Raw genomic sequence first — 18,155 nt, forward strand, 5'->3', positions numbered from 1 at the left:
CAGTAGTGAAGAGGGACAACTGCTAATAGCTCTTAACGTCTATGATTTCAGGGCCCATATTTACAATTTGTTATCTTGTTTTGTTCCATACTACTACTACCACCTCTTAAAGTTTGTTGGTGATTATCAGGTTCACCCTGTATATTACAAGCATTAAAAACAGGTTAGATCATTTGTCAGAATAAAAACCCATTCATAAATGGGCACAGAAGGATCAAACACCCTTTATGTTAGGATTTAACACTGCAGTCAGGAAGTGGTACACAAATACAAGGAACAACCCTGTTAAATGAAAGTCGTATTTTTCCAATTAAGCTGTTTTCAGCATGACCTCTTCTTTGTTACATCCCAAGTGAAAAATGTCATCTTAATTTAATAAATTCATTTTTGTGGTGCCCATTAGAACAACTATGCTGTGCTGGAAATAAGCGTTAACTCAAATGTACCCTTAAGGGGCTCCGGAACGCCCTATACTTGCAATGTTAAAATAACGCTTATAAATTACATCTTTCCTCACAAAGTATTTGAGGTAGGAAGTTGAACTTTTTACAGATTATTTATAGGAATATGGGCTACAACTTAACACAGGGATTTTACAAAATTTTAGTTCAGTTATTTTTTTTTTCAATTGTAATGAAAATTCACAACATTTTTTGCAATTTTTTATTTATATATTCAAAAATATACAGTTTTTTGGAAAAAGGCTGTGTTAAATTATGCAGAAGGTACTGTGTAACATTTACTGAAAGTTTGAAACAAATATGTTTGGAAGATCCTTAGAAAACATGTAATTAGTATGAGAAAATAAAAGTTTTGGGAATCGAGCGACAAAGATTAGATTAACTTTTTAGTGCATTCCAGGTCCATAGGATGGATTATCTTCATCCTCTGCAAACTCCTCCTCCAGCTTCCTCTTGTTCCTCCTCCTGTTTACTCTTGCTTGTATTTCTAGACTCTTTACAGCCCTGTCTGCAGCCCGAAGGCGTTCCTTGTCTAAAGCAAGCATCGCTTGTACCATGTTAGAACCTATCTTCATTCCCATATTTCTACATACCTTGCACCTTACAATGTTGCCATCATTGAAAGTCGCAACAGCATCATACACACCAAAGTGAAGTGTTTCTATTCCAACAAATACAGTCTTGGGGATTCTCGACCATATAACATTAATTTACACTTTCATTGGGGTTTTGAGTTTTTCCGTGAATACACTTTTTCAACAGTTCAGGTGCTGCTAAGTCTCTGAAAATAGGTTTTATCACCTCTATTATTGCATGAGGCAGACTATGCTTATGAGTGTACACTTCACCAGTTAGCAATCCTTTGTTATATTTACACTAACTGTCTTCTTCTTTGGGACACAAGCTATGTTGAGGATTTTCATCGGTTGAAGAAGTATGAAAAAAAAAGAGCCCAAACAGCCTTCTTCATTTTGTCGACACTTTGTGTATTTTGCCTAATAGCCATTCCATAATAGTTCTGTATTTTGTCAATTACACTGTCAGTTAACCTTCCCTTCCCATCCAACCCTTTACCATCACTGAGTTTTTGTTTTTTGTACGAAGCTTTCAGTCGCTGAAGTCTTGTTCCCATTCGCTTCTGTACGTGTCCAATACACTCAAATTTCTGCACTACATCATCATCACCATAGGGCTTCAGTCCTTGAACATGTTTGAAACTTTTAGAATCACCGTCACCAAGGTAATTAACATATCGCACTTTATCACACGCCTCAGAACGCTGGAATATACTGGCAACACCAGCCACTTCCATTCCTCCACTACTGCCACTATAGTTAGCTTTCCAATTATTTTCAAGTGTACCTTTATATTTTTGTGGACATCTACAATACTTTGATATTACTGCTACATCTAAAACTTTCCCTGTATACATACTGGTGGCAGATACTACACCATGAAGAAATGTGTCCCCGTTTATGCCAGGTACCATCGAACGCTGCAGTCAAATCTCTGTTACCATTATTTTCCATTACTGCCTCTTCCACAGCGTTCTTCATAGATTCTATACAGACATCTTCTACTTTAGACCCTATTAATTTATTATAGGTCGTAAACTTGGTTGGGGGATTTGGAAGATTCATGATGCCACAGAAAATTGCACCTGCAGTAGCACCATTACCAACTGAATGCAAGGAATAAACAAATCTAATGTTGTGTTCGTAGATTTTGCTACCATTTTCTTCAGTTGCAGTTACTGCAACACTGTTCCAAAAGGTGGTCATGTATGAACACTTATCACATTTCAGTTGTATTTCACTAGCAAGTCCTACGTGCTTTATTATGGAGAGTTCCAGACCAACTTCACTACAATGAATACATCTTACACAGTTTGAAAAAATTCCTTTGAGAACCGACACATCAAATATTTCATTCACATCCGATTCGCCCATATAACATTCATAGTTTTCACTCATTGAACCAAGCTTCTTCTGTGAAGTATTTTCTTTCCCACTTTGACTGCTATGGGCAGGTGTACTTGAGAGGTTAGGTTCACTCACTTGGTTATCGTCTTTATTGTTTACAGTAATAACACATACCTTTGGCTTTCCAACATTTCTCCTTTTTTTAAAAGCCTTCAGAGGATTTCTAATAACTTTACTTTTACTCATTATTATACTTCAACAAAACAGAGACTCAAGAAACAGAATTAATTATGAATATTTTCGAGATAACGACAGAGTAAATAAACATGAAACAATCGACAATCACACCAGCGATATATATTGAACCATCACAGGTTAGCCACAACACATACTTTATCTCACATCACTAAAATGTACCTGATGAACACGGACGTTAATAATAACACCATTTGACAGCAGTTTAACAGCGCCACAGTGGGTCACGCCCATGTAGAACACATTTCAAAAAAAAATTAATAATAGTTGTAGTCTTCGGAATTGAATAAATTATATATCTATTAAAAGGTAATAGTCTGCAGATTCAGAAAATGCAAAAAAGTAAAAATTGAACTTTTCATGATTTTGAGCCTTTCCGGAGCCCCTTAAGCTGTTTAAGGCTTACTGTAAAATGATAAATTTTTATTTGCGCCCCCCCCCCCCCCCCCCCCCCACACACACACACACTTACATTTCCATCAAGCTGAAGGTACTGACAAAGATTGAGGGCTGACCAAAGGGCCCCTCATTCTCTCAAACAGAATGCAATATATATCCCACATGTGTTTGGATCTTCATTTAGTCTGGACACAACCTAATTCTTCAGAATGTGAAGAGATGAACTTGTGGTCTGTGATGTACAGTTGCTTGCATCCTTTAAATCTAGTATGGATGAGACTACTTACTTTATAAGAAGTCCACTATTTTATTGCACTTTTGTTACAAGTGTGTGTGTGTGTGTGTGTGTGTGTGTGTGTGTGTGTGTGTGTACGTATGTGTTTCATGGGTAATAGTAAATATTTTATGGAGTGGTAATATTGACTAATTTGAATAAAACATCTGATGTAACATCTGCCTAATTTTTATTGGCTACAGATATACAGTTCTTAGAATGCAACTCAGACACATACTCACAGAAGGTCTTAAGCTAAAGCAAATGATTAAGTTCAAAGTAAGTTCTCATACACTCCACCTCTGACTTGAATGAACTCTCAAATTCTTTTGGCAACACCACTTGTAGCTCTTCTGATTTCATCTTGGCATTCTTCTATGAAGGCAACACAACTTATAATCCAAATGATCAACTCATCTCTTGTGTTTATTTTCACCTTCCAACTATCCCCACATGCAAAAATCTAAAGCAGTAAAGTCTGGGAACCTTGGTGGCCACGAAACACAACCTTTTCTGCCAATCCCTTTGCAGCCCTGGAAAATTCACAGTATAAGTAACTCTTTGTGAACTATGAATTAATAGAGGGAAACATTCCACATGGGAAAAATATATCTAAAAACAAAGATGATGTGACTTACCAAACGAAAGCGCTGGCACGTAGATAGACACACAAACAAACACAAACATACAAACAAAATTCAAGCTTTCGCAACAAACTGTTGCCTCATCAGGAAAGAGGGAAGGAGAGGGAAAGGCGAAAGGAAGTGGGTTTTAAGGGAGAGGGTAAGGAGTCATTCCAATCCTGGGAGCGGAAAGACTTACCTTAGGGGGAAAAAAGGACGGGTATACACACACTCGCTCGCAAAGAGTTCTGCTCCAACTCTTTGTCTTTAAATATGTCTGCTTGTGTCTGTATATGTGTGGATGGATATGTGTGTGTGTGTGCGCGCGAGTGTATACCCGTCCTTTTTTCCCCCTAAGGTAAGTCTTTCCGCTCCCGGGATTGGAATGACTCCTTACCCTCTCCCTTAAAACCCACTTCCTTTCGCCTTTCCCTCTCCTTCCCTCTTTCCTGATGAGGCAACAGTTTGTTGCGAAAGCTTGAATTTTGTGTGTATGTTTGTGTTTGTTTGTGTGTCTATCGACGTGCCAGCGCTTTCGGTTGGTAAGTCACATCATCTTTGTTTTTAGATATCTTTGTGAACTATGCATCATTTACTCTGTGTTTCAGTATATTCATCAAAGTGTTATTAAATAACACTTGTGATCTAAATTGGGGACTACAAAACAAATTCATAAGTTTACCATTGAAGTGTCATCTACTTTTCAAGTGCAACCATCTTCCAGGGAAGCACTTTTTGGACATCTGGCTAACTTCATTTGTGTTTCACATCACATGCAGAATGTGACAAAAATTGACTAATACTTCTCTATGAGAAGTAGCATCAATCGCAACATATGAATACACAACTAGCAAATTTGGCACCCATTCTGAACTGTTTTAGGGAGGAACTCTTTCACTTGACTCAAGTTATCAATCACACTGTCATGTTGTCAGCACACTCAAGTCCAAATCAGAAAGCAGGGTCATCAATGAAGTACAGCACTTAGCACTGATAGCATATTTATTACAAACATCAATGTACTGCCAGATCAGAACAGAACTCTTGGATGGAGAGTGCTGCTACAAACATAAGAAATTTCGAAAACCCTCCACAAACAATAAATACTGAATAACAAATAACTGCTAGTAGTCAGGTTTGAACTGGTGACCTGAGGCACGGCATCCACTGATGCTAACTGCTATGCCACAGTGAATACACCACAGTTCATGACACTGCTCTGTGTCTGGAGGACAACGACCCACTGTTTCAGAAGTTCTTGTTAGAGCCGACTACGGCACCTTGGATCTAGATCTCTTCAATGATTCTCTGTATGGCAGCACAGGTGGGCCCTAGTGTTCTGGTCATGTTGTCACATCCCTTTCACTAAGCTGAGCGTTGGGTATGGGCTCCTTGCACCGAAGTTTCACTATTGCCGAGCAGGTGCTCAGTTTACTTGAGCTGTAAGTCCCCATTGTCAATTTGTGCCTAAGGACTGTAGTAGGGCAAGAGTGATGTGTCTAAGCTTTTGTCTTCTTGATGAAGCATCATAATCCTCAACTTCTTACGTGATGTCTGACAAGCCATGAAAGATATACCACAGCTCAAATAAACACTTTAATAACTTTTCTGATAGTCCCACTTTCTTCACAGGCTTAAAAATCTATACAAAGATTTCCAGGCTGTAGCTTATGGGACAGTGCTTGGTGTTACAGTGCTCTTGGTCTTCTCTGAGATGCCCATGATTTGTACTAGTTTGCTGTCTTGCTTCTTCAGTCCTGGTAATGTGTTTCACTTAGTCAGTTTGAGTATCGTTCAACTGAAATGGAAACAGTGAATCCATTGTTGTTACGCCTCACAACATGGTGCAGAAAAAAAACTGTGTGAATCCTGTGTCTTGCTTTGCTGTGTTGTATACTCATGTCACAATGGGCAGTATTGTATCCCACTCTGTGTTTAAGGTCATTGTACATCAAGAGCATATTTCTCAATGTCATATTAAAGCATTCTGTGAGGCCATCCAGCTGTGTGGTAGGCAGTTTTAATCCTGTGGTTGATGTCGCAACATGAAATTACCTGACACTAGTGCCAACTAGAAAACTTTTCCACTATCAAAGATCATCAGAAGGCCTGCCCATTGATTCAAAATTATGTCTTCTACAAGGAAATTTCCAGAGCTTCAGCACATGGTACAGCTTTGGTGACACTGATACCTGCGTCTGCCACTGTTTCTGTTCCACTGGCTCATAGTTCTTCTCAAGCAATGTTACATTTATTAACTGGAATTCTCCTCTGGTCAGTTCCTCATTCTTCAAGGCTACTACAGATTTCAACAGTGTTGCTCTTCCCTTTGGTCAGCAGTAACATCATTTACTATAGCAACGACTGAGATTTCATACACACAGCTGTGTTCTGCCAAAGGATACATTGAAAGGCAGTCAGCACCCTTGTGTTTGTATTTGATTTTGCATACCACTGTGATGTTCACCTGACACCTCACTGCTATCTCACCAGTTGACCCAACATATCTTTCAGACAAGTCAGCCGCCACAGACAATAGGGGTCCGTCACAATCATGAATGGTTTGTCAAAGAAATATGGCCAGAACTCGTAGAAGGCTGGAAGCATAACATATCATATTTTCAGCACTTTCCTAATTTGTACTAGAAATGCAACTATCTCATAACCCCTATCGTCGATATGAAGTTCTGTCTCAGCATTCTTGTCATACACTGCTAAGACTAGAGAAGGTATTAGGACCCTCTTAAGGACACAGAGCTACCTTTCTGGCACATCATTTCAGGATAATTTGCTGACTCCCTGTAGTAGTTCTTGCTAGGGATGTGTATTATTACAGAAGTCCTTTACGAAAGTAGGAAGGGTACATTCCGAGAAAACTTCCCACATCATAAATCTGCCAATTAGTGGAAAGTGTAACTGCTCAAATTTCCCTGGATTAGGACAAACTCCATCACTATACACTAGGTGACACAATATTTTTATTTCTTGGGCAGTGAAGATGCACACTTTCAGATTTAGACTGAGGCCTGCCAGTCTGAACACAACTGTCAGGTCAAATGCATGTCATCCAGATAGCAAAAACACAGCATAAATTTCAGATGTTGAAGTGGGTTATTCACCATATTTTGAGGTTGGATGGAACTTTACCTAGTCCAGGCTGCATAACCTTGAGCTCACAGAAACCATTAAGTGTTATGAGGGCAGGCAGTATTTTCCCAGTCAGAGTCATCGACTCTGATTTGCCACCTGCCTGTCTGCATGTTCGTAGTTGAGAAATATTTTGCTTCTTTCCAGTGGTCTAGGATATCGTCAGTGAGTGGCAATTAGTAGACATATTTTTTCATGATTTTGTTTAGCAGTTGGTAGTAGATGCAGAAATGCCATGTACCATGTTCCTCCTTCAAAAGGACCACAGGAGAGGACCAAGTATTCTCTGAAAGCTCAATGATATCTTGCAGCATCTTCTCCACTTCTTCCCTGTTCACCCATTGTCCAGCTCGCTACACCCTACATGAGCGCTGGTTAATTAATGAATGAGCCCCAGGGTTGATACATTGTTTTATGATGGGGCGATTTAGTATGTCTTTTCTCCACTCCAGATTTAAAAGCATCTGGAAATTGGTACAGAACAGCTAACACTCACTGACGTCCTTCCTGGACTGGCTCGGCTGCCCTTAGGCGCATACCTTTATATGCTTCTATGTTGATACTATGAGGGAAGGGCAATGGTAGAAAAGAGAGGCAGTGTTGGTAGGAGGGCAGGGCAGGAGGCTAAGAAGGGAAGTTAATGTTCAGATAGAGCGAGAGAGAGAGAGAGAGAGAGAGAGAGAGAGAGAGAGAGAGACAGAGAGAGGGGGGGGGGGGGAGAGGAGGTGGCAGAGGGGGAGGATGGGGGATGGATGGAGGGAGAGGGAGGAAACATACATGAATTGCTTCTTTGATTTAAAAAAATGGCTCTGAGCACTATGGGACTTAACATCTATGGTCATCAGTCCCCTAGAACTTAGAACTACTTAAACCTAACTAACCTAAGGACATCACACAACACCCAGCCATCACGAGGCAGAGAAAATCCCTGACCCCGCCGGGAATCGAACCCAGGAACCCGGGCATGGGAAGCGAGAATGCTACCGCACGACCATGAGCTGCGGGCTTCTTTGATTTAAACTCAAATTAATGTTCATATGTTGACAAGAAGTCACAGTCCTAATCATCAGTTATTATGAGTCTATGTTATATCAGTATTTACATATTACCAACAATACTAAGATTATTTGTTTTGATTTCTTTTTTTGTTTTGGGGCCCAAAAACAACTCGGGTCATATGTGCTCATGTCAAAATTATAGAACACGGAGACAAAGAGAGGCATCCAAAACAGCTACATGTCAATCCCAATGGACAGAAGAGAAGATAGCTAAAAATAGGGGAATGGAGAAAGGTCTATAAAATATGCCGTAGAGAAACGGAGGTCCAGAAGTAAAAATTAAAAGGTCTTCATCAGATTGCTAGGACAAATAAAAAGTAAAATGCGGTCGACGGCCCACTTGTCATTTGCTAAAACGGACAATAACTCAAGACGGCAAACACAAATGGGAATGTAAGCAGTTAAAAAAGACATTCCGTCAGGAAATGGCAGAAAGTCAAAAGTTGAGCACAATGAGCACAAAGTGGTGGGAGAGCACCACTTAACAAATGGCGATGGCTAAAAACACAGTGCCCAATATGCAACTAGTTAAAATAATCTCCTCATGGCAAGAAAGCCCACAGGAGGTTGTCCAAGACACTGGGAGAGGCTTAATAACTCAGAGCTTGTTCCCATGAGGGAAGGATGAGTAGTGTTGCCAAAGTGACACCACCTGCTGACAGATGGCAACACAGAGATAATCAGAGGGAAGATAAAAACTAGCGGGCTGAGGTAAGAGGACTGCAGCCTTGGCAGCAGTGTCAGCAGCACCGTTTCCTGTCAGAGCGATATGACCAGGAACCCACAAAATTTAACAGCGACTTCATCAAGAGTGAGAAGTGGCAGCTTTCCTGCACCTGTTGCACTAAGGGACAGACGGCGTACAGCACGCAGAGGCTTTGAAGGGCGCTGAGATAGTCTGAACAGATGACACAATTGAAAAGCCTGAGTTGCGGGATGTACTGCATGGCCTGATACAGGGCAGAAAGCTCTGCTGTCAATACTGAGCAGTGTTCTGAAAGCCAATACCGAAAAACGTCGGTGCAATGACAAAGGCACACCCGACATTATGGTCAGTCCGAGAGCCATCAGTGTACACGAAGATACTATCGTGAAGTTTCATGTGAAGGTCATGGAACTGAAGGCGATAGAGTGAGGCTGCAGGAGTTCCCTTAGGAAGCAAACGAAGGCCAAGGTGAACATAGGCTGCTGCATGAAGCCAAGTTGGTGAAGGGTTCCCGCCCACTGGGAAAATTGCAGGTAGCGTGTAGTTAAGTTGCCGGAGCAAGAGCCGACAGGAGGTAACAGAGAAGACGGACGCGTACCATACTGGTGATCTAGGGAGTCATCGAAGAAGGATGCAAAGAATAGGTGGCCATGCATGGCAGACAAATGGCATACATATCTGCAGAGGAGAAAGTCGCAATGGTAGGACAGCAGCAGTTCAGCAACTTCTACATGCAGAATCTCAACCAGGCTAGTGTATAAGGCGCCAGTAGCCCAATGGATGCAACAATGGTGGATAGTATTGAGACGGCACAAGAGGGATGGATGTGCAAATGAATGAACGAAACATGCATGATATAATTTTGAATGGACGAGGGACCAGTACAAACGGAGGAGGGTGATTCGATCTGCATCCCAGCAAGTACCATTGAGGACATGTAGGACACCGAGAGACCACACTAAGTGGGCCTCCAGGTAAGACATGTGTGAGGACCAAGAAAGTTTCCTATTGAGCATGAGCCCCAGGAATTTCGTATCTTCAACGAACAGAAGAGCAGTAGACACAAGATGTAAATGTGGTGGAAGAAACCAATTGTGCTGCCAGAAAATCATACAAATGGTTTTGTCAATAGAAAAATAAAAGCCATTGTTGATGCTTCATGGTTAAAGGCGAACGAGACATTGTTGAAGATGCCACTCAATGAGACACATGTGGAGAACTGCAATAGATGACAAAATCATCAATGATAAGGGAGCCGGAGATGCCCGGCACAAGACAGGCCATTATAGGGTTAATGGCGATAGCAAAGACTACGATGCTTAGGATGGTATTCTGAGGCACACCGTTTTCCTGGATAAAGGTGTCCGACAAGGCAGAACCCACACATACCTTGAAAACTTGGTCTTTTAAAAATTCCTGATGGAAACACGGCAGACAACCACGGAAGCCCCTTGTGTAGAGAGTATGGAGTATACCAGTCCCACAGCAGGTGTTGTAGACTTTTGAAAAACACAGCCACAGTCTCAGGTTTCTGCAGAAAACCATTCATGACATGGGTGAACAAAGTGACAAGATGGTCAACCACAGCACGGCGTGCTCGATATCCACACAGTGCTGTGGTTAGTAAAATGCGAGACACAAGCCACCATAGAAGCCAGGCATGAATCATATGTTTCACCACCTTGCAAACAAAGCTGGCGAGATAAATGAGGTGGTAGCTAGACGGAAGGTGTTTGTCCTTACCGGGCTTAGGTATGGGTATGACAGTGACTTCATGTCAACATCTGGGAAACATGCCCTCTGCCCAGATGTGGTTGTGCGTGCAAGCAGAAAGTGCTTGCCCATAAGAGAAAGGTGCTGCAATATCTGAATGTGAACAGCATCTGGCACTGGGGTGGACGATCTGGATGAAGTGAGAGTATGATCTAGCTCCCTCATAGTAAAGGCGGCATTGTAGCACTCATGATTCTAAGACAAGCGTATCGCCCGAGTCTCCTCCACTCATTTCTGATGGAGGAAGACAGGGTGATAATGGGAGGAGATTGAAATCTCCACAAAATGGTGGCCCAAGGTGTTGGAAATTGCAATAGGGTCCACTATGGCATTGTGTGCTACTGTCAGGTGTAGGTCCAGGGTGTCTAGCACGCAGGAACTTTGGTTGCAAGCCCTGGACTGGCCTCCTCCTAACCAACACATTGCCATCACTGGCATCAAGGCAGAATCAGCTTTCACCAAAAAACACATCAGACCTCCACCACGCCCTGCAATGAGTTCTTGCTTGATATCACTGAAGTCGGAAATGGTGGTGGTTACAACTTTTGTTTATGTCACACAACTCCTTCTTGGTGTTATGATTTTTTGTCCATCAATGTAGTCCAATGACATTTAAGTATTTTATTCACATGCTCCACTGAAAATAATTTTCTGCATAAGTTTGTCCTACCATATAATGGTCTAAAAGTCATGGCCTAGACATGTGTTTCTCAGTCATCCCTGAAGTTTAGGGACTATTAACTCAAGTATAACGTTTAAATTTTAGGCAAAACAGTGGCATAACTTTTCTCACACATAAAAGCTTTGAAATAAAGAATGCAAGTATCTGAAATGAATTTTCTTAACATATAATAAGTATACGAAAGCCCAAAAATTATAGAACTGTACACAATCTCTACCTTCAACAATTAAAAATGGGAGAGCCATTTGTGTCCTCCAATTAGAACCTCTAAACATTGTGGCACAGAATCAAAGAGAAGCTAGATACTGTTGTAACATCAGGTTCAGGTAGGTGGCCATAACCAGCCAAGGGCTACACAACAAACCAGCCACCAGCTGGGTGCTGCAACAATGCTGGCATAGCATTCTGCAGTATGGTAGATCGTACTTATACATGCCATAGCACAAGGCTATGCTTCCACAGCTGGCTACGTGAAGGGAGCCTGATGGTTGCCACAAAACTCCCAGCCAGAGGAAGTATACAGGGTGAATCACCTAAAACTTGCACCACAAATATTACAGAAACGGAAAGTGCAATTGATGTGCAGTTTTCACAGAACGGACTGGTGGTCAGGGGCTCACACTGTTAGCCAATAAACAGTTTGTAATGAAACTCATAAAGTGTATTTTTTGTGCAAACATACACTTTTTAAATGGATCAATGCCTATTGACATTAACAAACTAAAAATAAGGTAAATCAGAATGTTGGTGGTGTTTGTTGCAGGAGTCTAGTGCAACTCATTTATGAGATATTGTATTTTGAAAAGTTTCCACACACTGACACTTGTTTGTGCCATTCTACATCTACATCTACATATACATAGGGATTCCACAACCCACCGTACTGTGCGTAGCGGAGGGTACCCTGCACCACTACTTTCCCTATTCCACTCACAAATAGAGTGAGAGAGAAACAACTGTCTACATGTTTCCACATGAGCCCTAATGTCTTTTATCTTATCTTCGTGGTCCTTACGTACAATGTATATTGGCAGCAGTATACTCATGAGGCAGTCAACTTCAAATGCCGTTTCTCTAAATTTTATCAACAGTGTTTCTCAAAAAGAACATCGAGTTCCCTCCAGGGATTCTCATTTGAGTTCCTGAAGCATCTCCATAATACTTACGTGGTGTTCAAACCTACTGCTAACAAATCTAGCAGCCCACCTCTTAATTGCTTTGATGTCTTCCTTCAATCCGACCTGGTGCCGATCCCAAACACTCAAGCTGTACTTAAGAACAGGTCACACAAGTATCCTATACATGGTCTCCTTTGCAGATGAAACACACTTTCCCAAAATTCTCCCAATAAATTGAAGTCAGCCATTCGCCTGCCCTACCACAGTTCTCATAGGCTCGTTCCATTTCATATCACTTTGCAATGTTACACCCACATATTTAAACAACTTGACTGTGTCAAGCAGAGCACTAGTAATATGTATCCAAACATTACAGGTTTGTTCTTCCTACTCATCTGCATTAACTTTCACTTTTCCACATTTAGAGCTAGCTGCCATTCATCACACCAACTGAAAATTTTGTCTAAGTTGTCTTGCATCTTCTTATAGTCACTCAACTTCGACACCTTACCATATACCACAGCATCATCATCAAACAACCACAGATTGCTGCCCGTCCTATCCACCAAATCATTTATGTATATAGAGTGCAGCAGTTGTCCTATCACACTTCCCTGAGGCACTCCTGACAATACTCTGATGAACACTTACTGTCGAGGACCACATATTGGCTTCTATTATTTAGGTTCTATTATTTAAGATGTCTTCATGCCACTCACATATCTGTGAACTTTTCCATTTGCTCATACCTTTGTTAACAGCCTGTGATGGGTCACCAAGTCAAATGCTTTTCGGAAATCTAGAAATATGGGATCAGCCTGTCGCCCTTCATCCACAGTTTGTAATATATCATGTGGGAAAAGGGCAAGCTGAGTTTCGCACAAGCGATGCTTTCTAAAACCATGCCAATTTGTGGGCATAAACTTCTCACTCTCAATAACGTTTAATATATTCAAGACTGAGAATACGTTCGAGGATTCTGCAGCAAATTGAAGTTAGGGATAGTGTTCTGTAATTTTTTGAGTCCGTTCTTTTATCAACCTACCAGTCAAACTGTATAGGTACATTGTGTTATGTTTGCTTACAGTGTGCTTCCATGTTCCTTGAGTGCATTACAACTTCCTAGTCACTTAGTGCATGACAGTCCAAAAAGTAAGTCGTGAGTGGACAATGGGATTTACCAATGTACAACATATGCTCATGGTGTACAGAGAGTGTAGGAAGAATGCAGTTTGTTCTTGTATGGAGTACTTGACAAAATATCCCAACAGACACCAACCATCTCAGCAATTATTTGTCAACCTCTTTAACGTGTTACAAGAATGTGGTAGTGTAACACCTAGACAACATGACAGAAGAAAACGACTGACAACGGAAGAGGGGAAATTAATGTTCTTGCTGCTGTTGCAGTTGATCTGCACATCAGTTACTGTACAACTGCACAAGGATGGAGCATGGGTCAGGCAAGTGTCCTACACATTCTCCATCAATTTATGTTCCATCCCTATCATATCTCCCCATCAAGAACTGCATGCAAACAATTATGAGAAGAAAGTTAACTCCTGTACATTTGCATTAAGACAGGATTCTAGAGATGTATCGTATATCTTGTTTAGTGACAAAACACTGAAAATGCACTACTGGTCTGTTTACAATCCCTGCTGGCTTCGTCAGATGAAACATTAGTGTCCATGGAGTGTAAACGTATGGTGTGGGGTGGTGAACCATTAGCTCACAGGCCTGCTTTTCACAGACGGAACAATGTATGCACACAATCATAGCCTCCTAGCAGGCCACCTTTCACGGATGCCAGAAGGCATTCCTCTGCAGACTAGGAGAAACCTGTGGTACCAACATGATGGTTGGCCAGTCCGCAGATTCGACACCTGTAGTTTTTTTTTCTGTGGGGAAAGCTGAAAGAGTCTGTCTACAAGGACATATCAACTACACCGGGTGACATCCTATGACATATTACTACAGCCTGTTCCGACATCTCTGCTGGAAAGCTAGCACTTGTGCTGCAATTGTTCCATACCAGAATGGATCTGTTTATTGCCGTTGCCAGTGGTCATTTTGAATACAGCCTGTGATGGTCAATTGTCTCATTACTGGTCTGAATACACACAACTAGTGTATGTACTTGTATTTTTGTCAGTGTATGCTAGCACAGTTATTGTACAAGTGTCTGTGTGGGAACTTTTCAAAATACGATATCTCATAAATGATTTGCACTAGAGTCCGACAACAAACACCACTGACATTCCAATTTACCCTACCTAAGTTTGTTGATGTCAACAGGCATTGTTCCATTTAAAAAATGTATGTTAGCACAAAAAATACACATTCTAAATATTATTACAAGCTCTTGATTGGCTAACAATACAAGCTGCTGACCACCAATCCATTCTGTGAAAACTGCACATCAATAGTACTTTCCAGTTCCGCAATATCTTCAGTGCAAGTATTATGTGATTCACCATGTATATGGCCCCAGCGTTGCTGTTAGCAGCATTTCTGTCAGCACTGTTCATTCATCCAACACAAACTCCGCATCACAGTGCAGATTTGCAGCTACACAGCTACAGCCTCATCGAGCAGTGCCATCAACTAGTCAAAGCTCCTTAAATATGAGTCATCAGCAAACCCCTGATAATTATGAGCTTCGAACTAGATACACAAAGGCAAAGTCACTCATTACATCTTATCGCCTGATCCTCCTGCCAGTGTCCGATAGTCCTCAGTTCAACTCTGCCAGCCGACTTTGGCTATGGGCAGTTTACACCAGTCCATCTGTCTATACTTGCTTGCTGTGGAGCATACATACAACTTGCATCAGCAAGCAACTACCATCGCCAGCTGCTGTCGTGCTGTCACAGCATTCCATTGCCTCAGTGTACTCACCCACTGCCCACTATACAGGACCAGCTCTAGGGGCGCAGTAACTGACCTGCTATATGAAAACACCAATTAATAAAGAATGATATTGTTAACTAAGTATCCTGGACTCTGCGCTTGCCACAGAATTGGAGATCCCATCTCACAGCTCACTGCACATGCCACTTTGGAGGCAGAAGTTGCCATCCTGCTCACAGTGCTGTCAGCATAGCAGTCATAGCACAATGTGACCAATATATTTTAATGTCAGAAGAACCAGTACCTATGAGTGACATCACAGAGCAATGCATTCCAACATAGCGAGTCAAAATTAACTGTTACACCCGAGAATGTAGGGAATTCCCATACTTAGCACTCAGTTGCAGGAATCTGGTGTATTCAGTGGTACAAAATGCAGTTATGATTTTGGCGTTGGTTCCTTTCCTATGGTATTTTTCCTTTTAACGTGGACACAGGCTTTGAAATGGGAAAACCAGAGGCTGAGAAAGTACAAATGTAGGGAAACAATATGCAACTGTGCAAGCAGTTGGATGTATTGAGAGAGGATAAGAGGGACCACTCCTCATGCAGTATGTCCGTACCCATCCCAGACACTCCATTTTCAGGGAAAGCAGGAGAGGACATGTCAGCATATCGTGAGGGGTTAAGAAATGCAACAACATTTCAGTTTCTGCGAGCAGGCTGGGAGCAGTGACGGAGAAGAAAAAATGTTTATCAAAAACAAGGGGAGCATACTGAAAACTTTGCAGACAGGATCAGAAAGCTAAATATCAACAAATACAAGTTTGACAGACGTGACGATATTAACAGGGTCCTTCAGTGAGAGGCAGAACAGAGAGTACTGGACACATTTTTTCAAGGATTGCCAGCAAATGTGTCAAGAAAAGTACAGGAAGAGTTCTCTAAGAACTTAACTGATGCCATAGTGACTGCAATGGCATTAAAAGAGAGAGACACAGTGATAGAAAAGGAATTTGCACCATCGATGTTAAATGTTATAAGTGTGGACAAACAGATCAAATATGGCAGGAACACAATGAACTGCATTGTAAGAAATGTATCAAAGAGGTCATCTGGAATGGGATTGCAGGCAAAATCCTAACAGGGCATGAGAATAGTAACTCCCCATTAAATTAGAAAGAGGCCTCTGAAGCCATTGTGCAGTGATCCCACTGAATACAAGCACAAGCACAACATGCAGTGGCAGAATTTTGCTGAGATGGCTTAATGGATTGACAGAAGCATAAGTTTTTATTGGACATGGATTCAAAGGTGCCCATGCCAAGCTAAAATGTACGTTAAGTGGAGAGGGTGGAAATGACAAGCATTCACTGGGCTCAGCAGGGTTGGGTTTTCAAGTTGGTGCAAAAAATTCCCAAGTTTTTGTGGAAGTTTCACCTCACAGGGGCACTTGTTACTGTGCTATCTTACTGTTAGATTTCTTGCTTAAACATAACACTAAAGTCAAGTTAGAGTAGTGCAAAGAATATCTGTATGGTACATCATTCCGTTTAGCTTCTACTGCCAAGAATACCAAACAGCCTCAAGGCACACAATGGATGTGGGGAGCAGGTCACCTAAACATCATAAACGGTCTCTTAGTATTGGCTCACAAGGCAAAATGCCGCAAGGTACAGGGAAACTACTATGGGTGAGCACAGGAACTAGTTTTATGGTAATCATATCGTGTGTAGCAGAGCTGCTGAAGGAAAATGGGGACTTAGATAAAGCATGGTGTTTCTTACACAGGAGTATTGTGTGTATACAGGAGTTAGGAAGTGAGCTGGTAGTGCCCTTCAAACTAGATAATTCTGGGACCATGGGATTGATGGTCGCCAATTTGGAGATTTTTCAAGAAGGTGAATTAAACTGAGTAAAATCGGACCCTGAGCTTAAGCAACTAGCCAGTTTAACTGCATTATAAGAGAAGATAGTGCACTTGGAAGGAGCAGAGAAAACAGTGATGGAGCAGTTGTTGTTAGAATGCAAGGAACTGTTTAATTTTTGTAAGTCTTTGCCAGTGATCCCATTGAGAGAGCATAGATTCCCATCTGGTAACGAATTATTTAACTTACATTTAGAAGTCAGTATTACTGCGGAAAGAACTAGTCCCTGGGGAGCACCAGTGATGATCGCCTGAAAGAAAAGTGCACTTGGGATGAAGCCATATCATTTTTGTTGTGACTATCAGTACCTTGACAAGCAACGGTAAAAGGTGCTTATCCAATAACTAATATAACCAAAAGTCTGGATGTGCTATGTTCAAATGATGGAACTCCGACACGTTTTCAAATTGTGCATTTAGACATTTAACATTCAACTTACAACTGATCACTTGAGCATAGGTTGATGTGGGTTAACATAAAAAGCCTCTAGATGCAGACCAACATGTAACGGTACACAGTTACACAGATACGTAGCGCCATTGTGCTGTTCATTTGACCACACGTTTCCATTATGAGCAGATGTATTTTGCATGCGTTTCTGTTACTTTTGTTTATTGGACATTTCAAATGTCACAATGAGTGAAAAATGAAGTGAGAACAATGACATCAAGCTACTGATTGACGAAGTAGAAACACAGTCAGCAATTTCAATTATAGCATCAGAATCATATCAAAACAAAATTCTGAGGCAATGAGCTTGGGAAGAATTGATTTTGATCTTCTCTGAGGGAACGAATGCAAGGAAAAAAATAAAAGAAAGAAAATCTTTATTGGTAACAAGTAAAGTTTTGTTCATATTGTACAAAGTCTGCATATTAAAATCTATCTTCATTAACGAAATAGGTGGTAAATTAGCCAGAATGTTATCCACTGATAAAATGGGTTGTCCATTGTGA

General features: G+C 41.2%; 1 protein-coding gene and 1 long non-coding RNA gene across 6 annotated transcripts in view; both read right to left on the bottom strand.

Annotated features, from left to right (window-relative positions):
- Nucleotides 1-18,155, bottom strand: part of LOC126481152 (uncharacterized) — a 248,064-nt gene that overhangs the window by 163,751 nt on the left and 66,158 nt on the right. The gene's annotated exons all lie outside the window — the stretch shown is intronic.
- On the bottom strand, nt 3,485-17,456 carry LOC126481155 (uncharacterized). The gene is made up of 2 exons (XR_007587519.1): nt 17,389-17,456; nt 3,485-3,844 (listed from the first exon to the last, which is right to left on the bottom strand). It is a non-coding gene; the product is annotated as an uncharacterized LOC126481155 (long non-coding RNA).

Source organism: Schistocerca serialis, chromosome 5 (assembly GCF_023864345.2).
Source record: "Schistocerca serialis cubense isolate TAMUIC-IGC-003099 chromosome 5, iqSchSeri2.2, whole genome shotgun sequence".
Lineage (NCBI taxonomy): Eukaryota > Metazoa > Arthropoda > Insecta > Orthoptera > Acrididae > Schistocerca > Schistocerca serialis.